Below are 24,337 nucleotides of genomic sequence, written 5' to 3'. Positions count from 1 at the left end.
GGACATCAGTTGTTGCTATCTACTTTGAGTCTTGATGTTCTTTATACAGTTAGTCTGTTTAATTTCCAGACCTTTTCTGAAGCATTTTCTCTCCAGGTCATTTAGATACTTGCTTCTGCCTTTGGGGTGTTTTGAAGAGTGCATTTGAAGACGGGACATGTAGGCAGTCCCTGTTCCGAAAGCTACTCTTTGGTCTGTAGTATGGTCTTCGTGAAAGCTCCATGACCATATCCTGACTGCACAGGGGATGAAAAGATTTGGTTATACACAACATCTGCACACCACTGGGTTTCTCCAGTGAGGACATCCAAAACTGCAGCCAGACAGGGAGGATTGGTACTCTCCGGCAGGTCCCCTGGAGGGGGAAGGTACGTGATACACTATGGAACTCACCTGTCCCTGGCTGTAGGAAGGGACAACCTGGGACACGTACAGTCTAGATTATTGATGATGAAAATTTGTTTAAGCTGCTGAAGGCCAGGCACCGCTTTGGTACTTGATGACATTCTTTTCTTCAAGTGAGTGCCCTTGGTTAGCATCCTTCTTTCAGGCTGACTCACCTCTTTCATGGCATTGCCTCCTGCTGTAATACAGGGGGAGCAGCTCAATTGCTCAGTAGGTCCATTTTTGGAAGGTGTTTTCCCCTGGCTGATCAGTATTTTTGTCTATTTTTGTGGGGAGGGACAGATCTTAAGGCTTTTGTCTCTACTTGTAATTTAGAAGGCTTGAGCTGACAGTATCATTTTAATATTCTGGAACAGTGCTTTTCTGGTTTGGCATGCCTGCTTCATATAATTTTAACTTTTCTTTTCTTTTTTCTTTTTTTTTTTTTTGGCAATAAAGTCAATGTCTGATGAAGGGATTTTAAAAGAATGAGTCTGTGTTTGACAGGCAAGTTTGATTAACCCATTTGTGCAAGTTCCCATTTACCTTAACTGTTCAAGCAGAACCTTGGCATAAAACTTTGATGAGGTTCATGATTTTTGTTGGCATGCAATAGACCTTCAAGATGTTCCAGGGTGAATTACACTGGCAGCTGTCAAATGCTTCTATAAGCCCAGATAAATTTAAGTCTCTAAATACTTTTCAAAATCTGCCTCTAATTGAACTAGGCTCCACAATTTCTGGATTTAAAACCTGCTGTCAGTTTTGTCTGGATTTAAAACCTGTCCTATTTAAGGGCATACAATGACTGCGCTGGTTGGACCATCTTTTCAAGTTTCATCCCATAGCTCAGGTCGATGAAACCCAGGATCATCTATAAATTGCAGATGCGTGGATCACATGAAATCACAGACATGTCCTGCTTTAGCCTGGCGTGTACCTTTCCCAACCCAAATGATGAGTACTTATTGGTACAGGAAATAGAAGACAAACTCAGAAATATTATTTAATGACATCTTATATTGCAGCAGGATTTGTGATACTAACCCCAAACCAGAGAAAAATACAAAAATAAGCTCAAGATAAAAATCTCCTACATTCCTTTTTATTTTCTGCTTGGCTAGAGCACTGTTGCTGAGACAATCCTGCTGCCATAAACCTTCGCTCACACCCTGAGCAAACACTGAAAAGCAATTCTTTACCCCATTTTCATCAAACCATAGCTCATGTTCAAACCTGTGTGCTGACATCAGCAATGCAGTATATTTTTTTATAGGAAGAAAATACTGTCCTGTGCCCACAGAAAGCAGATAAGTGCTGACACTTCTCCCATCACAACACAAATTCAGTGGAGCTGCTTTGAGTGTCTGCTTCAGTTTGTAATCAGAAGAGTGACTTCCCTAATGTTGTCTGAACTGAAAAGGTACAGGGATGAGCCTGCTTACTGTAGCAGCTGAGTATTTGGTTAAGTATTCAGAATATCCGTCTGCACATCAGGTTTATGAACCTTGTTCAATAAGCTAGAAGATGTTGAAGATAAAAATCAAAATGAGTGAAAGCATTCTGTTCTGACAGTTTTGGAATGAAACATCCTAGGTTTTCATCTCGAAAAAGACTGTACAGGATGGGAATGTAAACAACCCCCCCAAATGCTACTACTGTTCCAGTAAATATGCCATGTTAGATTACCTAGCAAAGGGGAGGAAAAGCAGCTATTCAGGAGCAATTCGGAATATCCTGTACCCTTCGCTTTCGAGAGCTGTGTTGATGTACCCATATGCAGGGGAGGGAACTGAATCCTGGTCACCACAATCCAACTATCCTATCGGCTCTGTTACTGACTTCACGCACTGAGCTTGGACAGAAATAAGGGGAAGTGGATCTTTTTCTATCTTCGCTAAACCAAGTAGCAAACTTGGATCAGCCAGAAGGCGTTTTTGGTGAAAAAAACTACTGCCCAAATAGGTAAGCCTGTCCTGCTACATGAAAATGTGAATAGCTTTATTTGTATTAATGAATCTTTTTATAGGCATCTGTTCTTCTTTTAGAAAAGAAAGGAGTAGCATCCCACAAAGAACAGTACTGCTCACACTTTGCCATCTACACTGCGGTTGGAGTCGCCAAGTGCCGGTTACAAACCACCCCAGGAGGTTTTTGCACAGAACAACACTTCATCCTTAAGCTAGGTCTGTAGCTGTCAGATGGGAAGGATGCTGCTGCTGGAAATAAAATGAAAAGGCTCCCACTTCACTAGTCTCCTAAAATGCAAAGTGCACCAACCAAATAGAAGCAAAGAGACCAAAACATGACACTGCTGAAATTCTGGCTCCCAGACAGCCTCAGAGAGGAGTCTGGCACAGAGATGGTCTGTCCAGCTGAGATGATGTGCCTTGGTGCACAGGGTTTCTTTCATTCAACATCTGAGACACGTTTGGGAGTGGGAAGAGATTATTTTGGATCTCTCTGCTGAATTTGGTGCTTACATCACAGCTGCAGTTTAAGTGCCCAAGAACTAGCTCTTGGATTTCGCTCAGTATGCTGCTACCTCTGAAGTGTAAATTTACACACCTCAGTACTTTTAAGGATTTGAGCCCAAAGAGTGCTCCTTTAGATCATCTCTGAGATTCCTCTGCTTTAGGAGTGAGCCAGTAAAGTTGTCCACATATGCAACAAAGCCTTATGTCTGTGGCTATCAAATAATAACCACAGTGACTTGCACTATATAAACTTATGCAGCTTTTTTATGCTATGGGCACCCAATGCAGTGAAAGACGCACTAAGGAGTAGGAGCATGCAGTGAGTGACAAAACTGTCTGCCTTTGCGGTGGTTTACGCTGTATCTTCTGAGCAGTTTACCAGAATATTCATCTCTGACAGGACCTCCACCAGTTTAGACCTGGCCTATTTCTTCTTGCAACAAGTCAATAAAGGCTGATATCAGAGCCAGCGTGGCCGATGGGTCACCCTGGGCAGGTGGCACCAAACCATGGCCAGATGCTGCTGGCACTGCCTGGCCCAGGTGGGAACTGTCTCTCATCCCCCTGGGCTGCCTGCAGGCAGGCTGCCTGCACCTCTGCCCCTCCTTTCCAAACCCTGCCCCTGCGGGGAAGGACACCACGGCAGCAGTGGCTGAAGGCATCTGCATCTGTTTTCCAACAGCTGCTCGGTGACGCCAGGAATTCGAGACATTGCTGACCCCAACAGCGACCACAACTATCGTGAATTTTACTGCTGGGTAAGTGGCATCACCATCAGCCCCGGGGATATATTTAGAAAAGCCTTCGCCTTAATGAGCAAACAGTTGAGAACAAGTGCTGCTGCTGAGTCCTGAGCCAGCCTAGGTTAAGAAGTCACCCAGGTAATTCAGTGGTAGTGAAAAGAATAAGAATTTTTTGTGTTTTTAAATGGCTTGATTAGATAGCTTTGTACTTAGATTGAATGTTGATCTTTTGTTTTTCTGAGATTTATACATACATGTCACCTATCCTACAGAGCATTCTGTAAACAGAACGCTTCTACTCATCTCTTTTGATGCATTAAATGCACTTTTTTGCGAGATCTTATAGGATTTTGAGTGGAGATTACATTCTTCCACTAGTTCATTCTTGCTGTGTAAGTATCTAGAGAAACATTTTTACCAAAGCTTTTGCCTATTGCTCCTTTGGCTTCCTTTCTCTCTCTCTCCCCTCTGCCATTCATCCATATTATTTTATTTCCCAACTTTTACTATTAGCATTTGAAGAGTTTTAGGAATCTAGGTGTTTATGTGCTCCCATCCTTTTTCCTATGCTTTTTGAAATCAACTAGAGGAATTAATTTCTGTGTCTTTTCTGATAATTTTCACTTTAAAGTTTGATCTTTGGAAGCTGCTTTAATAGATACATCTCTTATTCATTAATACTAAACCACCTCTCTTTTCAGAGTAAGTCTGAAAACAATGCAGGTAACTGAAAAGTATATTATGATTCTAAAACCATGTAAGAGTATAATTTTTTTACATGAAGATATTTTAGCTGCACTTACAAAGACTAATATTGTTTGAAATGCTGCTCAGTTCAGCTATCCATTAATGGAAAGAGCTGCAGCTGCTGTGTTAGAAGGCTCTGAATGAAGTTCAGTTCTCTATCTATTTAACAAGATTAAAATATTTGGGTTTTGATGTTTTTGCTGAAGATGTGGTGTTATCCATTTTCAATTAAGTCCATCACTAAGACTTTTTAAACTTCTGACTTCAGTGTGGACAAACCCAGAGACTCAGAATGTGTCCCACTATTCCAGAGGTTTCTAACCATGGCGTGAACAACTATCACAGAGTAATTTCTCTCTGTTTCCACTGAAGCAGGTAACATGATGTGGAAGTCCCTTGGTGCATATAGTTCCAGAGGGCTTTGCACTTTTTTAAACAGGCTTTGGAGAAAGTCCTAACAATCTATTTCTGGCTAGTGTCCAGCACAGCTAACTGCTATAGCATGTCCTTCAAAACAAAGTAATGAGTTCAAGCTGAAGATATTCCTCTGGAGAGGATACCTATGTTACTTCTCTACTTCAGCAATTCATGTCCAGCAGATAGATGTCATTCCTCAGATTAGACATGCTACATGCAGCTAAACATTTTTAGGGCAGCAAGCCACAGTGTCATGGTTTAAGTCCAGCTGGCAGCTAAGCACCATGTAGCCATTTGCTCAATCCTCGCCCCACAAGAGGATGGGGAGGAGAATGAAAAAAAAAGAACTTGTGGGTTGAGATAAGGACAGTTTAATAGGATAACAAAGGATGAAAATGATAGCACTAATTACAGCAGTAATAGTAATAATCATAATAATAAAACAAGTGGTGCACAGATGCAATTCCTCACCACATCCAGGAAAAAAAAAAAAAAAACCAAAAAACAACCAAACTCTGATGCCCAGTCTGTTTCTGAGCAGCGATCCCACCTCCCGGCTCACTTCCCCAGTTCTGTAGGGAGCATGGCGCTATACGACAGGGAATATCCCTGTGGCCAGCCTGGGCCAGCTGTCCTGGCTGTGCTCTCCCAGCTTCTGCTGCACCTGGCAGGGTGAGAGAAGCTGAAAAGTCCTTCACTTAGTGCAGGCACTACAACCACCCAGCAACAACTAAACACATCAGTGTGTTATCAACATCACTCTCATCCTAAATCCAAACCACAGCACTGTACCAGCTACTAGGAAGAAGGTTAACTCTATCTCACCTGAAACCAGGACACACAAATATGCTCATTTCTTGTCCCAGGCTGTATCTACAACAGCATATATGTTTAGACAAGGAGTGAATGCAATCGGAAGCAACTCTCCCACTTGTTTGTCCTTGCTGTGCTTTGGTTCACCATGTGGAATGGTCTTGAAACACATCCTCTGGTTTCCTCTCAGCTGAAACAAAGCTGGAAGACATTGTGCAGAAGCACAGCTAACGGGCATTCAGTTTAAGGACTAGACTACAGCATCTCTCTAAAATAAACCTCCCTAAAATGCATATAATGTGGACAGTAGGTCCTCACCACCTACTGTTTTGCTCTCCAAATTATTCCTGTTGTGCCAGACTATGTGCTGATGTGACCGATCAGTCAGTATAAGCAATGTTAAATACTGCCCACAAAACCAGCTCAAGATAATAGTCATTCCTTTAATGCAATCTTTTTAACCTTGGGAGGGAAAAACTTATTAAACCTGTAAACAAGTAGAATCCATGATATTTATGAAGTAGCTAACAGTTTTTCTTGTGACCTTTTTAGAAATGCATGCTTTGTGTAATTAAAAATGATCTAGAATGTGATTATTAGAAGTATAGGACAGAATTATCATATTACTGCTTTTATTAATGGGCTATTCATCCAGCTGTTCTCTCTTGAGAAAACCTGTTCAGATTGTTTCTTCCTTGAAATAAAATGGCTGCATCCAAAACTACCTGTTTTGCTTGCTCTTCATGATCCTCATGGACCAGAAATCTTCTATTACCCCAGAAAACTACCATGTACTGTAGAAGTAGAAATCATCAGGTCCTTCACAGTCTTTCACTGAAGCTTGAAGGTTTTAACAATAAATGGAAATAAATGATAATGCTGTCACTTTGATACTTGCCTATATTCATATCAAAGCAGTTTCTGATGACATCTTTCAGAAGTTCACAAATCTTAAAGAATAACTCAAGCCATAATGTGTCAGGTCATTCCTATCCCATTCCTTTTTTTTTTTTTTAACTTAACAAAATTAGGGAAATTACATCTCAGTAGCAATCCGCACAAAGTACCCAAGGGTTTTTCATGTCCCATTGCTGCACTAAATGTCAGCACTGCTGTTTGCACTACCAAGAGTTTGCTCTGGCAATTCTATTTACAGGAGCTCTGTATAAGCAAGAATTGCTACTACAGCAATGCTCGTGGAAAAAAAATTTTATTCAGGAGACAGGGCTTTTGCAGGTCTCACTGATTCAACCATTCCTTCTTCTTCAGCAGCTTTACCAGACTGCCTGTACATCTGCTCTCCTCGGGAACAGAACTTTACCTTTGCCTAACTAAATAAAGAGCATTCATCGCTGGGATTTAAATATACTGTTTAATATGGAAGCTCTTGATCTTAACAGGAATTATCTGAGGTGCTATAATGCTCATTTTGTATGTGAGTCCTGCATGGGTAACACTTCCATCCAAACACTTGCTGGCTTTACCAGCCCTTCTCTAACTGTTGTACCTGCCATCTGGCTTCATAGCATGCCCCAGCAAACTGTTTTATGCCTTACATTTAATTATTTAAGGAATGAAATAGCTTTTGAAAAATTCTTGCAGAGTTTGACCTTCCTGGATGAAATTATCTTTAAATTTTGAGAAAAAATATACTGACAGTATCTAAACCTCACATAGTCTTTTTCTTCTCTAGTATCTTCAAAATGATTACATCTTCTACATTATGTTTCTAAAGGCCTATCTGAACATCACTCAAAAGCTCTGTTTCCCTAAAAAAGTCAGGCTTTTTTATTCTGGGATCAAGTTTATGAAACAACCGAACTTCATTATTTTTCAAAACGTTAAGCATCTCACAGAAATTAATTTGCAAGATGTCACCTTTAGGATAAGATAAGACTAGTCTGCTAGAACTTGTTGGGGGAAAAAATCAATTTAACTTTGTGAAAAGTTGACTAGTTGAGCCTTTCATGCACTTGCTAGGACAAAACCAGGGACTGTTTATTTGACCTGCTGTCAGACCATGGCATACCTGACCTTGCAAAGCACTGGATTGGATCTTCAAAAGCCTCACATTCTTTAACTCAGATCAGTTTAAACTCAGATTAGTTAATAAGATTTGGGGAATTACCTGATTGAATTTGTCTACAAATTGCGTTAGTCAGGCTTTGAATGGCATTGAATTCAATCTATATGATTTCAAATATTTAAATCTGTCTGTCAAACAGTATATTGGATTTTACTTGTAGCTTTGCATTACAAGAAATTAGAAATACGGAAGTATTAGACTTGAGCTACAATAGGCAGGACTCACATCTCAGCTGGCATTTACAGAAAATCTCCCTTGCCTGAAGGTTTTTAGCTTGAGTTGGAATGCATTTTCTACATGTAGAGACAACTGTCTAAGTAATCCTCCTGAGGAATCTGCGTTCAAAGGAAACCACATCAAAGTTTGATGGGGCAGCAGATAGATATGGGAAAGACATACATTTTTAAAGCATCTCAATAACCTAACACATCTTGGTATATCCCACATTAAACAGGTAACAATCCCCACTGAAGCGTGCTTACTGTGCTAGTTGTGAAAAGCAACAAAGTGAAAGCCTTTGACTTAACACGCTTTGGTGCATTTATTTGTGTGAAGCCGAATAAGCAGAATTTTGGCCTTATCATGACCGTTGATGCTTCCCCTGGAGACTCCTGGCTCACTCTGCTGATAAGGCTTAACAGGATTTCAGAGATTTTTGCAGGGTGTGTTGCTGAAAAATGCAGTCCTCGGTACGTTGGTCTGAGTTACAGCATGCTGAGAGCCAGTCAGCCTGCAAGGCTTGAAAAGATGGATAGTGAAAAGGCAAACAGACAAAATAACGACTTCATCAAATGGACACAGCCTGCTAACACCTTTATACCACAGGCAGCAACAACAGACCATTGTGCAACCACGTAAACAATAACCCTGCGGGGGTCCTCTACCTGGCAGGCCATTGCACGTGGAGGAGAGAGCGATCCACGTTGCAGTTGACCTGAGCAGCACAGGCCTGTGCCATGCCATGCCGTACTACACATATGACTACACATATGACTTGGCCTTGAGGGCTGTCCACACCCCTTGCTGTAGGATAAGCACAGCCGGCTTGTCATAACCAAAGAGGCCGTAGGCAGCACCTGTTTGTCATCAGCGATGATGCAGGAGCATGTCCGTGACCTTATCTTGAAGTGAAGCAGCATGCTTTCCAATAAACATTCTTTTGCACCACAGTAAAAATGATGACTAGAGTTGCTTTGCTTCTAAGAAAATCCTATAAAAACTCTGAAGATGACAAAGCTGGCAGACCTCACCATGGATGGGAAGTCTGAGCAGTGTGCCATGACATGGCCAGAGCTCTATCTTATGTTGTATCATTTTGGGGTTCTAGCATCAGAAAGGGGGATTAAGATATTATAACTTGTTATCATCTTCTGTGGGATATTAATGGTTAACTTCCCTGATAGTGCTTTTACCTTTCTTTCCAGGATCCAAACAAAACCAGCACCTCCTGGTGCCAAACAGACATTATCTATGTTGGTCTGCAGAGATTCACACAATTTCCTATTTATTGTCATTAACATCATTGTTATTTTACTGGGATGTCCACTACAACTACTGCTCCTGTCCAGCAAAGTACCTGGCTGTATGACCACGGCCACACGAAACACTCCTGACAACACACACATTGTGTAGGACACCCAAGAGGCAGCGGTGACTGACCAGAAAGCACCAAGCTTCAGCGATCTTTGATCTGGCCTGGAGAAAATGGGGAGAAGTGGGTCCTGCTGTGCCCAGACAGAAGGTCCTGGGAGCTGGGCACAGCTGGCCAGCAGCTGGGCACAGCATGTCCAGGCAGCGGAAAGGTAATACTTGCCCCCACATTTGGGACAACGCCACCAGATGCTACTTACAAGATACACAAGGAAAGGCAACACCTTAAGGTTCAAAGAAATTTCTGTTTTTAAGAGTGTTTACTGCTTATGTGTAGGACATTTGTTTGCTCATTCTGAGTGACCCAGGAGTACTCTCTAAGCCTCTCTACCCTTTACCTTCATCTTCTGTGCAATGTAGATAATGAGAATTGCTTTGCAAATCATTTTGTATCTGTAAAGTGCATTGAGATAACAAGGTGAAAGACACAGGGACCCTCATCTTGGCAAGGGGAGATCTGTCGGGATCTCCCAGAACAGTGCACACTCAATATTCAAGCTACTAACATTATTGATGAGATATTGCTATTGGTCATTTCTGGTGATTCTGCCCTTCTCACTTTGGCTGCAAGCAATGATTAAGACCATTTTCCCAGGTTTGCTCTCCCTACGGGTCTTGGTATTCAGCCATGTCAGCTATGGCTTTGTCTGACCCTCTTCCCTACATGAAACTATCATAGAAGTTGGCCAATCAGATACCCAGGCACAAAAGAGTTAATTGCTTCCACCCCAGCTGAGGGGAATCCTCAGAGGTGACTAGACATATAAGCCCCAAAAAACAATGATCTTTAAGGCAACAGCCAACTATGGGAGCTGAATTCACAGTCTTCAGCCAGGTTTCTTCTATGGGGCATGGGACAAAGAAAGGCACCTCAAGATGGAGTTCAAAACAGGCAGCGCATTGAGTGGAGGCATCCGTACGCCAAACAGTAGGAGATGTGCCTTGGGAGAGACGCATGCTCGCAATCCTGCCCACTTCCTGCAATTTATGCACCTAACCATCCATCTGAGTAGTTGTTGGTGTGTTTACATCTGTCAAGCTGAATATAACGGGGTGAGGACTGATCCCTGTCCTCATGCAAAAACAATGAATTTTGGGGGTTTTTTGCTTCTTTTCTGATTAGAGGGTGGGATTATGCATGGTCAGTGATTTGCAGTTTATCATTTTAGAGTGATTTTTTTTTTTCATCCTCAGTTCTTGGTCTTCTGTCCTACTCAGTATCTGTTGCAAATCCTACGACTTGTGAATTTGTCTTTAAGTTAAAAGTTGTGTCTAGCAGAGTGGAAGAGACACTCGGAGATTTCATTCAAATTCATGCTGAAATCTTAGTGCAGTGGGAACAGCTTGCCTCACAGACGAGTAAATTTTTGCCTTGATTGTCAGGGAGCAAAGGAAACAAATATTCCCCTTCCTTTGGTAGCAGAAAAACCTTGCACACACCCTACTGTCAGGGTGGTCCTGGAGTATTGCATCCAGCCTTTGGATGTGAGGTGTTTAAACCTCTGGAGGTTGGTCAGAATTCAAAGACTTGCACTTTCTTGAGTGATCTGGATACATTTTCCATGGTGCAGATTCCTGTTTCAAGCTTCCTCCTGAAAGCTAGAGTCTGTTTTCCTCCTGGTGCTCTCCTGGGTCCACTGTTGCTTAAGCATCTCCATTCCTTGAATCCCACTGAAGCCGTGACCTTCCCAGCTCTGCAGATAACATGCCACGATCCCAGAAATGATGGGAACATCCCACTCTTTTCACTAAAAAAAAGCAAAATGAAAAATATTACACATCAGCAGAAATCATCCAGCTCCCAGAAGGTGAGGTCCCTCTTTCTTGTTCATCCTTCCTTAGTCTGTTATTGCTCAGGTAAGTAGACAGAAAGCCCATGGATTGCCCTGCCTGACACCTCAGAGCTAAGCAGTCAGCTCCTCGTGCTCTAAAAGCCTGTCTGCTGCTCGTGCTCTCCTAGCTTATGTGTCTCTGCCTCTTTTGTCAGGCTTCTGTAAACATCTCAGTGAGCTGCATCCTCACTGATGGACTCACTACTGATACAGCCATTTTCAGAGCAAATGCTATGAAAATAACTTCATAACATCAAACATAATCATAAGCAATATAATTTCCCAAATGCCACCAAAATTGGGACTGGAAGAAGTTGCAGCCATTTAAGCATCTGGGCACTTCCTTTCTCTAAATAGCTCGTCCAAGGGAAGGACAAGAAAAGGAGCTGTTAAAGCTGTCTGAAGCTGATGGGAATAAATTACGCAGCTGTAATTATGTACAAAGGCTGTACATAAAATAAATACATTTTATTTATACTTTTATTTATAATATTTATGCCGTGGTTTAATTTGGCAGGCAGCTTAACACCATGGAGCCGCTCGCTCACTCTTCCCCCCGCAACAGTAGGATGGGGAGAGAATCAGAAAAAAAAGTAAAGTTCATGGGTTGAGATAAAAATAGTTTAATAAGACAGCAAAGGAAGAGAAAATAATAACAATAATAATAATAATTACAACAACAACAATAACAACAGCAACTACTACTATAGAGTATAAGTGATACGCAATGCAATTGCTCACCCCCCGCTGACCAATGCCCAGCCTGTTCCCGAGCAGCAATTGCCACACTCCAGCCAACTTCCCCCAGCTTATATACGGAGCATGACATCATATGGTATGGAACATCCCTTTGGCCAGTCTGAGTCAGCTGTCCTGGCTGTGTCCCCTCCCAGCTTCTCGTGCACCTCCCGCAGAAGGCTCACGCCTCCTCCCTGGCAGAGTCTGGGAAGCTGAAGAGTCCTTGACTTAATTGTAAACACTGCTTAGCAGCAACTAAACCATCAGTGTGTTATCAACGTTATTTTCATACTAAATCCAAAACACAGCAATATACCTGCTACTAGGAAGAAAATTAACTCTATCCCAGCTGAAACCAGGACAATTTAGTACGAGCATTTCAAAGTCACGCTTATCTTATTTGCTAGCTCTTCACTGGAAAATTGTCAGCATTGCCTTGGAGAATAATAGTTTAAATAATCAGTGAAGTTTCTAGAGACGCCCATTTTGTACTCTATTTTTGGACCTGTGAAAGCAGTAGACATAAATGTACATGCACATAAGGAAAGTTTGGGGCTGGAGTTCATTGGACCTTATCTAATATGTACATAAACACTTAAGGTACTAAGCAGGGAAGCGTGGAGTTGGGTGAGCCCAATGCTTAGATCTTTTCCTCTCCTTTGTGCTTTACTTCCTGAATGGGTCACCAGCTTTGTGATCTTTCCTGGCCTAACAGCAGACATGCTGCTATGTCCCACTTGGCCAAATATTGTCATTAGAACTAATATTCCTACACCAGGAAAGTATAGAAATGACTCTATTAAAGTCAGCATGACTTCCAGTTACTCCAGGACAAACACTAGAAAACCACAGATCACTTCTGTCTACACGCTGGCCCCTCTGGGTCAGTTGATCAGTAGATGACAACTTCCAGTTTTGCCATTATGATGCGTATATCTTTTGCTAACTTTTATTGGAATGACATCTTTCATGGCAGAGAGATAAAGAGGATGAATGTTTTCATTTTTTAAAGCACATGCAATGCTGCCAAGAATTTGAGAAATCAGAGGCTGAGCCTGCTCTTCCTTAACACTGATTTCTATTCACACATAGCTTTGTGTACGTGCTGTTGGAATCAATCTCACAGCTCCTGACTGGAAAATCATTACAATTCTGGAAAAAAATATTTTATAAAAATATATCCTTTTTAGTATTACATAAGCTGGGATTGCTTTATAGAGTCTCCCAGGTAACCCTGTCATTGTGAAAAACATAAGTTTCCAATATTTCTTAAAAGTATATTTATTTAGACAACACTGTATTTTAATCAAGTACTGAATGCTGCCATTGAAGCATAGTAATCTTGCTTTACGGATATTTTTCAGCTTTGTTTCAGACTATTCTAAAATTCAAATTAGAAAATAAAATATTTTCATATGTTTGGTTGCTCTTGATATTTTTAAATTCAGTTTTATTGCATTCTAGTTGCAGAGCACAATCTTCTCTGTGGTCAGACCAGTTGAATAGCTATCATATCACCACTTAATCACAATTTTAATGACTGTCTTTTGATGATAGCCCTTTCATCTCTTTCATCTCACATGCTTCCCCTTTTTTCTTCTTCTTTGCATGTTTCTCTATCTGAATCATCTGCAACATTTCAATGGCTACTTTCTAACCATATGCATGTATTATTTTGTATAATAATGTTTTTAAACATTTCTTTTTTTTTTTTTTTTTGGCTTTATCTTTCCTCATAAATATTATCGTGCTTCAAAATACCGTTGTAGTTTGGAGACTGGCACATCACTTTTTCCATGATACTTAATCTTCCATCCAGAAAAAAAGAAACGAAACAAAGCCAGTCAGGGAAATATAAATACCTGAATGCTGGTGCTACAAGCCTGATCTGGCATATTCAATGAGAGCCTTTTTCCTATCTTCAACTGGTTTTGGAACATAATAATAGCAATACAAACACATTCCCATATGGAAACATGTAAAAGTAAAAAAAGTCTGATCAGCCTTTCAGAGGTGAAAGTTTCCTAGCATTTTCATTTTCCATTAGCAATAAATCCTATTTCTGTTAAGTAGTCTCCATTGTCTGTGCTGTTGGTATTTATTTAGACAGGCATCCAATTTCTCTACAGTTGCAATGAAAACCTAGATGAACTCTGCAATCCTTGTTCTGAAAAGACCCTCCATGAATTCAAATTCAATTGCTAGCCTCTCTGTTTTAACTTGTTCATATGGAATACCAAAACTAAGGTATACAAATGCCTTAGAAAAGTCTCAGTCCATGAATACGTGTATTTATGATATGACTTTTTTAAAGCTAGTGCTAAGTGCCTGTTAACAGCAAAATCAAATTATCTTTTTTTTAAAGGAAACTTAAATGCCTCAGTTACAAGTCTGTTATGTATCATACTTTGATATTTCCAAAATTCTGTCTGAGCCCAAGTATCCAAAATGCCACCACTTAATGTTGTAATGAACAATTCCTCTGTCATTCTTGGCTGTAGTATGCATCACCTGAAAGGAGAACATGGAGATGTAATGAACTGAAACTCTCAGACAACCTCAAGAAGGTTTTAGAAGATTTTTTCAGAGCCTGAACAAGCTGTTGAAAATAAATGTAGACAGGAACCACTATCCAAAGGCATCTGAAATGCCTCTTGATTTATGCAAGAAAATGGTGGAAAGTGAAGATGAATCTTTTGCTAACTTAGCAAATCCTAGGGAACTGCTAGCTGATGACAACCATTTATGTAAAATACCAGCTGGGTTTCCATTTTCTTTAACTACTCTGAAATTGAGAAATAATTGCACATTTTCCACCAGCAACATTTTCTTCAGCACTTGCACAGAGGCAGAACTATTCGGAGAAGAATTAGCTTTGCAAAAACCCCAAAGGCCCCCCAAAACAAACGAACCTCCCAAAATCCCAACCCTTTCCTCACAGAGCGTTGCTTCTTCTATGCCTCGCGATCATACTTCTCCTTGAAAAGCCTCTCCGGAGGCTGAAGCAAACGCCCCCCGCTCCCCGGGGATGCTGTGCCCGGGGGCCAGGACCGGCCGGCCCGGGCAGCGCGGGGTCCGGCGGGGGAAGGGGGAGCTGTCCATGGTGCCGCCCTCCGCTCGCCGGTACCCGGGCAAGGGGTGGCATCCAAGCCCCCATCCAGCTACACCTCCCAGTTGGCTTTATGGCTAAAACCTGTTCCTCTTGAATTCAACTACTCCAGAAAAGATACGGCCTGCGGTGAGTTTTTACTCTGTGTCATTTATAGCTTCTTGACTCATCTTTTCATCACAGAAGAAAAGTGCAGTCCCTGGTATATAAACACGTCTAACAACTCCTGTAACCTGCTTCCCTCCAGTAACTGTATTTAAGAGGTCTGATGTTCAAGGACTTTATAATGAACAGCTAAAGCCCTTCAGAAATCTTAAAAATCTTCCTACCTGCAGTTTCAGCTTCCTATTTATCAGGCAAGTTGATCTCAGTCTTTCACTAAGCTAAGTTCAATTTCTTTGTCTGGCACCTGAATATCACCTTTATCACAGGGTAGCAACAACAGTACTATTAGGAGGAAATCAGTCAAGAACAGATACAGACCTGGAGTAAATAATATGCCCTTGCCAGAAGATAAGCCCAGCAATGATATATCTTTGCTGAAAACTCAGTGCAACATTTTTGATAAATCCTTCAAAGTTCAAACGGTGCTTTTCTTCACTGACAAAAAGAAATTTGAAGGTGTTTAGAGACTATTGTGTTTGAATTTGTCCTTTAATAGCATTACCCAAGGTCTGAATGGTACCAATTTTATCTCCCAACCTAATTTGAAATATTTAGATTTTTCCCATCGTAAACTGAACTTTGTTTCTCCTTATACTTTTCATGAATCACCTACTTTAGAGGCGTTGCATCTTGGTGAAAATAAGCAATGCTCTTGTGTGGTAGGGATAATACATAACTGGAGTTTTAGCTATCTCTTTTTTTAAGACCTTGAAAGCAACAAAACAGGATTTAGGTCTACCTCAAGTGTATGCATATGAATAAGGAAGTGCCAAGAGGACAGAATGATGGTGGAAGCTCTCACAGATTTTTGGAAATCACATGTGGATGTCTCTCCGAAGTGCTATACAGTAATGCTCACAGCCTGTGGAACAAAAGGAGGAGTTAGAGGTCTGCGTGTAGTTACAGGGGCTACAGCCTCATGAGGATCCTACAGATGTGGGGGAACAGCTCCTACAACTGGAATGCTGTGATCTTGGATACAGGCTTTTTGGGAAGGATAGGCCAGGTTGGTCAGGTGGTGGAGTTATTCTGTATATGAGAAATCACGATGAGCCAGATGAGACCAGGCAGGTCAATGTGAGTGACAATGTTGTGGGTGTCTGCTACAGACTGCTTGATGAGGAAGCAGAAATGGGTGAGGACTTCTTCAGACAACTGGAAGACATCTCACATTTGCATATCCTGGTCCTCATCAGGGACTTCAATCACCCTGGTATCTGCTGAAGGCACAACACAGTGGGGCACAAGCAATGCAGGTTGTTTCTGGAGTGCATTGATGTCAAATTCCTGACACAGGTGACTGAGGGGCTGACAAGGGGAGCCACTCTTCTGGACCTTGTACTTACCAAAAAGTAAGAACTAGTCAAGGATGTGACGGTCAGTGACCATGAGATTGTGGAGATCAGGATCCTGGGTGGAGGGAACAAAGGAAAGGGCAGAACCACAATCCTTGTCTTCAGAAGAAAAAAAAAAACGGGTGAAACAGGTTGCCCAGAGAGGTTGTGGAGTCTCCATCCTTGGAGACATTCAAAACCCAACTGAGCACAATCCTGAGCAACCTGCCTTAGCTGATCCTATTCTGAGCAAAGGGGATCAGACTAGATGATCCCAGTGGTTCCTTCCAACCTCAGTTACTCATCAAGTTATTTGGCATTTTACACTCACAGAGACTATTTTAGACACCAACTCTCTAGAAAAGCTAGTGTTTGATGGAAACCATCTCAGCTATTTATGGAAAGATGGACATAACAGTTATGTAGATCAATTTAAAAACCTTTGTAGAATGGTGTATCTTGACATGTCCCACAAGAAACTTCATAATATTCCCCACCAGAAATTCCTTGATGGTCCACAGCATTTACCCAAGCTATTTATAAACAGCTATGAACTACAATGCTTTTTGAATGGAGAGCACAGTCTTAAACCCTCGAATAAAGCATGTAAGCTGAAAAGCAAAATTTTAGGGATAATAAATGTCATATAATGATAGTAATCATAATTTATATTATTAAAATATATGTATAATAATCTTGCTAACAACATTCCCTCCTTTCAGGTTCTTCTGCTTCAACAGAACAAGTTATCTCAGCTTGCTGATGGACTTCTTTGTGAAGCCAGCAGCGTAACTTAACTGTCTTTACAGCCACCTTCATCACATAAAGCAAGCAACTTTCCTGTCTAACAAGTTGAATTATTTAGCGCAACTGAGCTTCAAAGGGAATCCTTCTGAATGTGCCTGTGCAATCCTTGATTTCTCAAAATGGCTGTATGTAAATGTTAACGTAAGCATCCCATGTCTGGCAACTGATCTCATCTATACGAAACCAGAACGTTAGGCAGCTTAGAGAACAGTGAACACAGACCGACATGCCTGGATGAGGTTTCAGCAGTATGTTGTTTTTTCTCATTATTTTGACTGCTATAATAGCCCTGCCTGACAAAGTCGCTGGATCTGCATCCATGGCCACACAAAACACGTCCTACAACACACAGATCGCATAGGACACCCAAGAGGCAGTGGTGACCAACAGGGAAAGCATCGAGCTTCAATTTGGCCTGGAGGAAAAGGGCTCCTGCCATGCCTGGAGGAAGGGGTCTGGGAGCAGGGCAAGGCTGGCGGACTTTTCTGGTAGAGTCTAGAAACAGCAATGCTCACAGAAAATAGCAGCTAGTACACCAGATTTTATACAGACTTCATTGAGTGATGGGACAGAAAAATCAACTTTTGCCTTAGAAACTGCTTTATCAGCATGAAGAAATTACTTGAATTGTGAAGGTATCTGTAATTTCATTGAAAAGTGGCATTTTTATTGAAAAGACTGCAGAAATTTGAAAGAGTCAGAAACTATAAAGCTTTAGTCTGATTTTAGGAGAAGTGTGATAATATTATATAAATAGAAGATTGTATCCATAAATGTTATAATATAATGGTGATTTGGGGAAACAGTTTCTCAACTCTCTTTAGTTAAAAATAAATATTATGGATTTATACAGCTTAAATAGTTACAATCTCACTTTCCGTGTGCTGGTTTTGGCTGGGATAGAGTTCATTTTCTCCATAGTAGCTGGTACGGGGCTGTGTTTTGGGTTTGTGCTGGACACAGCGTTGCTAACAGAGGGATGTTTTCGTTACTGCTGAGCAGCGCTCACACAGAGCCAAGGCCTTTGCTGCTTCTCACACCACCCCACCAGCGAGTGGGCTGGGGGTGCACAAGGAGTTGGGAGGGGACACAGTGGAATTCCTAAATGCTTTTTGTCTTTATCATTCAATTAATTTATTCTTCCTCTTTCATTGTTCATTTAGAAATAATTTTTTACAGCTCCAATAGTTCCCTGTCCACCACGTACTCAGCCACCTGCTTGTCTTTCAATACCTTTTCTTGTGTAATGGAAACTGGATTTATATTTTCTCTTATTTAATTCCCTGAAGGCACAGAATCAGTGGTTGAAGTAAGTCCAGACTTTTCATGGCTCATATCACCAGCTAAGTATCATTTATTTAAAGTGATTGAAATAGAGCTATTTAATATTAGACAAGAAACACAGAGGAAGCACACAAGGAGGCACTTCGGGGTTTCATCAACAGACATGAGTTTGCTCCTTAGAATATTAATTGTGTAAGAGGAATACAACATTTCTCTCATAAGGGAGACACTTCTGTCTTCCCCAAAGAAGATATTAATATTCCGAAAAATAATCTTTCTTTTTCTCCATTCTTGATGATAACCTTATGGACTTCAAAGCTGAATTTAAGAAAAGAAAAAAATAATTTCCATATAAAATCAACTTCTATGTGCTTGTCTTCTTTGAACTTAATGGAAAATCTGCCTGCAATTGCAATGGCACAAGTAAATTAGCTGGGCCGCAGTTATGGGTGTGTGCTTTTGGAGACTATTTGAATTAAATAATACATATAACACAGGCTGCTGCTAAACTATTACACTTCCAGGGGCTCTTTAGTTTTCTGCTAATTAGAATAATTAGCTCATTAATCTCTTTTTCACAAGCAGAAAATGTTCTCACGCAGCATTGCAAATGCTTATGTTGGCTCCTCTACAGCCAGAGACCAGCTTTTCCAAAAGGGCCAGACCCTAATGTTTGGGAGCACGACGATCTCCGTTGACTACAAGGGGAGCCCAAGAATTTAGACAGCTACCCTTGATCTTAAAACCAGTGAGTGTGAATATTCCTGCTGCCACCTTGCTGCCTGCTTCAGATCCTTACATTATATAGGATGTTGTCCTTCCACCTCCATCATCTGTGGTTCATTCCCAAATGATTCATAAGGAAAGAGATTTTCAAAGTTTCTTGCTTCCCAGAGGCTCTCTGGAAAATCTGAACCAGCCTGCACAGAGAAAATTAAATTAAGATTAGAAAAGAAGCAATGATAATTTTGAAAGTGATTTAGGAGTCATGAAATAAGGCACTAAACTACACTTCCCTCAGCTATGTGGAATTAAAGCCATGCAATTGGGACTTAAATTTTTCCAACGCTTGAAAAATTTGTTAAAGGAGTTAATAAAGTGGATTTCCCGCTATTTTGCTCCTTATAGTTTGAGCAGTGCAGAAAAAGTTTTCTACCTTGCAAAAAAATCTGAAACATTAGGCAATTATTACCAAACAAAAATGGAAAATTTGACAAATCTGGAAATTTTTTATAAATTGAAAAATCTAGGGAAAGGTATTAACAAATTACAAATTTTAATAAAATAATTTATCATTTAACTTCTTGATTTTAAATCCAGTCTTTACAAAACTGTTAGCAACAAAATTGTTGAATGATTTAAAGACAGAATTTCAGTTTGATGCCAGAATGTGAAATAATTTAGTTTTGAAAATTTCAGATATGTCACATCGATAACATGAAAGCTTTTTTCTAAACATTGTGAGTAAAAGGATTTGTCAAAACTACAGTATTTTCACTATATATTTTGATCATCCATTTAAATTTAACGAAAAGCCTGTTTCAACAAAGATATTAACAGATTCATGGAGTTTCCACAAGTGGTTTCATATTTGCTTTTAATTTTCTTGCTATTGAAGAGGTGGTAGAAACAGACCAAGCATCATTATTTACATACTCTTTCTATCTTTAATTCTGATGATGCTTAACGAAAGCTTGAGAAATCAGAAACTTTCTGACTAATGTTTGCTGTGAGGTGTCATTACTGGTAGAAAGAGAAAATTTCCCAGCAGTTATCAGTGTATTTGCAATCTGCAAAGAGATTCCATTTTACAGCTAAATGAGTTAAAAGTAATGTGATCGTGTATCTTTGTTTAACTGTTGGCCAGAATGGACCATTGGATCGGGGACCCTTGAACGGGATTTTCTCTGTGATGCCATTAGTTACAGGAGCCTATGCATCAGTAACATGTTTACCTCTAAGTAGTTCGTTCCCTTTTCAGTGGAGATGTCCTTCTGGTAGACTTTCTGGAGCAAGGCATTTCCACAGGCTTCTGTCACAAAATCCACGCTCCTGTGACTGGCAGAAAGTTCTTTTTGTGATTGATTCTTTTCATTTCTTATTTTTAATTATGGTTATAGGGCAGTTCAATAATGCATGCTACTTAATGTCATCCGGTGATGCTAAAAAATGTAAAATCTATTTCTACAAGCATCACTGATAGCAACCAGGTAATGAAACAGGTAATGGAAAGATCTATGCAGCAAAAGCCATTTTATGGACACATCAGTACCGTCACATTAGTCCTAAAAAACCAGAGCTCTGCTGCCTGTTCTTCAGTACCATCTACTGGTACAGTGCCATAACTTGCAGTTTTCTTATAACAATTTCTGTTAAAAAGCTAAACAGACTTTTGGTTTTGCTTTTTAACAGCCTTTTTATGATCAATATCTTGGGAAAAAATAACAGTTTTGAAACATGCAGAAGGAGTTCTCATGTACAAAACTGTGTGTACGTGATTTCTGGTCCTTAATCATAGAATCATAGAATGGTTTGGGTTGGAAGGGACCTCAAAGACCATCTAGTTCCAACCCCCCTGCCATGGGCAGGGACACCCTCCACTAGACCACGTTGCCCAAAGCCCCATCCAACCTGGCCTTGAACACTTCCAGGGATGGGGCATCCACAACCTCTCTGGGCAACCTGTTCCAGTGCCTCACCACCCTCACAGTAAAGAATTTCTTTCTAACAGCTAATCTGAATCTACCCTCTATTGTGAATCTACCCTCCTTCAGTTTAATGATAATATATTTCTATTTCCAGGTAAATGTCCTGTTCCTAAGTTGTATTTATTGTCTTATCATCATTTAAAGACAGTGAGATTTACTAGGACATCATTCTTGGTCCAGGCAAGTTAAAAAACCATCTTCACATCTAAGAAAAGAAAGTAAAATACCAGTTTAGCAAATATCATTACTCCTGACTTGCCTTCTTTGTGTTTTACTTGCCCCAGAAGCAGAGCTGTGCCCTCTTTGAAAGACTGTTTTGACTATCTATCTGCTTTGTGAATTCCACGTCACTGGCTCAGCTGCTCAGGAGAAAAAAGGATGTCATTAAGGCCATGAAAAACCAGAAGTACTCCACAACAACATAGACTGTCAGGTTTTCAGATTTCAACATAAATCCTTTATCATCAGTGGCAAAAGCAAAATATCAATATAAATACCTTATAAAAATAATTTCCCTCAAATATATTAGCAAAGGATCAAATAACTTTATTTTTACCTATGTTTTAATGTGGCAAACTCCCATCAGAACAAGTCAGTCAAGAGAAATTCCCTCTAGAAATGCCATAAAAACTGGCTAATTACCTTACAGTATGGACCTAGAAATACACAGCTAGAAATATTACAAAGAAACAAAATTAGAAGGTGGAGGTTAAGCCTTCAAGACTTTGAATATGCCAAAATTAGAAATGGCTTTACAGTTCCAGTTTTGCTCGTTGCACCAGGCGACATCGCTGCAAAGCCACAAGGTGCCATTTCCCTTCCACACCTCCCAGGTTCAACCATTCCATTTCACCAAACACCATCACATCCCCCGGGCACAGGTCCCTTTCCCGTCCCCATCCTCATCCCCATCCTCACCCGAAACACGTAGGTCGCCCTTTTGGTGGGCAGGTTACACCCTGCGTCTCTGGCCTTCTTCCCTGAGAAGGAGACAAAGCGCATTGGAGCCACATCAGTATTGCAATCCAGGCACCAAAGCTAGGAGACAGCAGAAAGCTATCAGTATTTCTCAACTCAGGCAAAACAATAGAGCAAAATGCTTTTTGGAGGTGATTGACCCTGAGTTGTGGACAGCTTGTTGTGTAGTATTGGGGCCACAAGAGGAAGACACTCTATGTAGGACATGCGGTTATTTTGGCTAAAGCACACTCATGAGCTTTGCATCTACCTGCCAGACCATGGAGGTACCATGACCAGATCACCTGTTGAAAGACTTCTTCTGGATGATGGAAGAGTTTAAGGCAAGGTGGTCATTCAGAGGGGAAAAAGAAAGGGAAGGATTTTCAGGGAAATGTGCCTGAATTTTGGATTTGGAGGGTATTAGACAGAGGAATTTCAGACTGGGAAGACAAATTGATTGCTGCCCCTCCTGCGTACATAGTTTGCACCTGGACTACGGAGTAGGGGAACTGGCCCAGCCTGGCAGGCTCTCACATTCGGCAGTGGGTGGCTAGCAGGAACTGCAGAACTGCCTGAAGAAGAAGGAGATGTTTATGGAAGTGTCTCAGCCCAGTACCACAACATGTAAAAATGATGGAGCTCTTGCCTGTGTAGCTGTGGGTTACAAATGCTAGCTGGAAATTTCCTATTTGATATGTTACAAATCCTGAGCTAACCGGCAGCCGTTGTTGTCAACATGAAGCTTGAGAGCAGAGGTGACAGATATTTATGATGGACTTATAAAAGTGCTTTTCAGATTGTTGCCATAAGGAACATAGATACCTGAACAAAAGCTATTCTAGTCAGAGCACTATCCAGCCTACTTTGGGGCCCCTTAAGGACAACGTGCACCCAGACTTAACCCTCTGGAGCCACTGGTGTTTCTGCCAGGGCACTGATGATACCCCAAAAGTGTAAGTGTGCTCCTCGCCCTGATGAGATGTGTTTCTGGAAGAGCTGACCTCTGGTAGATTTTAACACCGGCAAGTGCCATCTACAGGGGAGGCCCCAGAATTCGAAGGCAGAGGCTCAGCTTCATACTGAAGGGTGTTTCCATGACTGGTGGGTTATGAGTTCCCCCACCAGCTCTCCAGCAGCAGAGGTTATCCTGCCTTCCCACTGGTACCTGTACACTGGGGCCCAGGAGCTGGGCTAGCAGAACAGGGATGCACTGGAAGTCTGGAGCCATTTGAAGGGAAAATTGATGATTAAACACTGAACAGGGACTTACAAAGTACCAACCAGCTTCCCCATGGTGAGAGGGGAGAGACGGAGGGTCTGCAGAGGGTGCCTTCTCTGCAGCCAGACCGAAAATCTGCTGGTGGCCAGAGGCAGATAACAACAGCTGCCTCCAGCGTGGATCCAGCAGCTGCCCAAAGCCTGCAGCTTTGCACCACAGTTACTGATCCTGAGCGTGACATGCGTGCGTATGGGCTTGCACGGCCGACCAGGTGTGTGGGCACACTGCACGTGGAGATGCTGGTGGCCACCTCCCACAGAGGGAGCATCTGTGGCCTCATGGCAGCTCTGCAGCCAGGGAAGGGCAGAAAACGCTGCGGCCACGTGCAAACTGGTTTCTACCAGCACTGCAGACTTTTTTAGGGGCTATAATATGCCCCAGGGTGATTGATCTGGCAAGCTTCAAATCCCTGCCAGAAGGGAGGGTGGCAACAGAGATTCTCAACTAAAAGACTTTGCATCGTATATCTGCTTCAGTCCTGTTCTTGGGAATGAATAGATTTGCCTGAAACTTGTTCACAGTCACAAAGCTATTGCATGCCTTGAAAACGCCAGCCAGAGAGCTGCCACTTAGTGCAACGCAGGGCAACTGGAAAGCAAGCCATACAGAAGAGCGCAGCCTTAACACGCGGTGCTGCTCTTTCCAGCTGGAACGCGCATTTCTTGTGCCAGGACAGCAATGTCCCTCCGAGCACAAGCAATTCCTTTCTGCCAGGTTATCCGCCATCGGGTTTAACCACCAGTCTGTGCATAACAACTGCTGCTAGGAATGAGAAAGGCAGAGAGGGAGAAGAAAAGCTGCTCT

This window comes from Grus americana, chromosome 1 (assembly GCF_028858705.1).
Source record: "Grus americana isolate bGruAme1 chromosome 1, bGruAme1.mat, whole genome shotgun sequence".
Taxonomy (NCBI): domain Eukaryota; kingdom Metazoa; phylum Chordata; class Aves; order Gruiformes; family Gruidae; genus Grus; species Grus americana.
The sequence above is the reverse complement of the archived record's forward strand: the minus strand, read 5'-3'. Positions refer to the sequence as shown.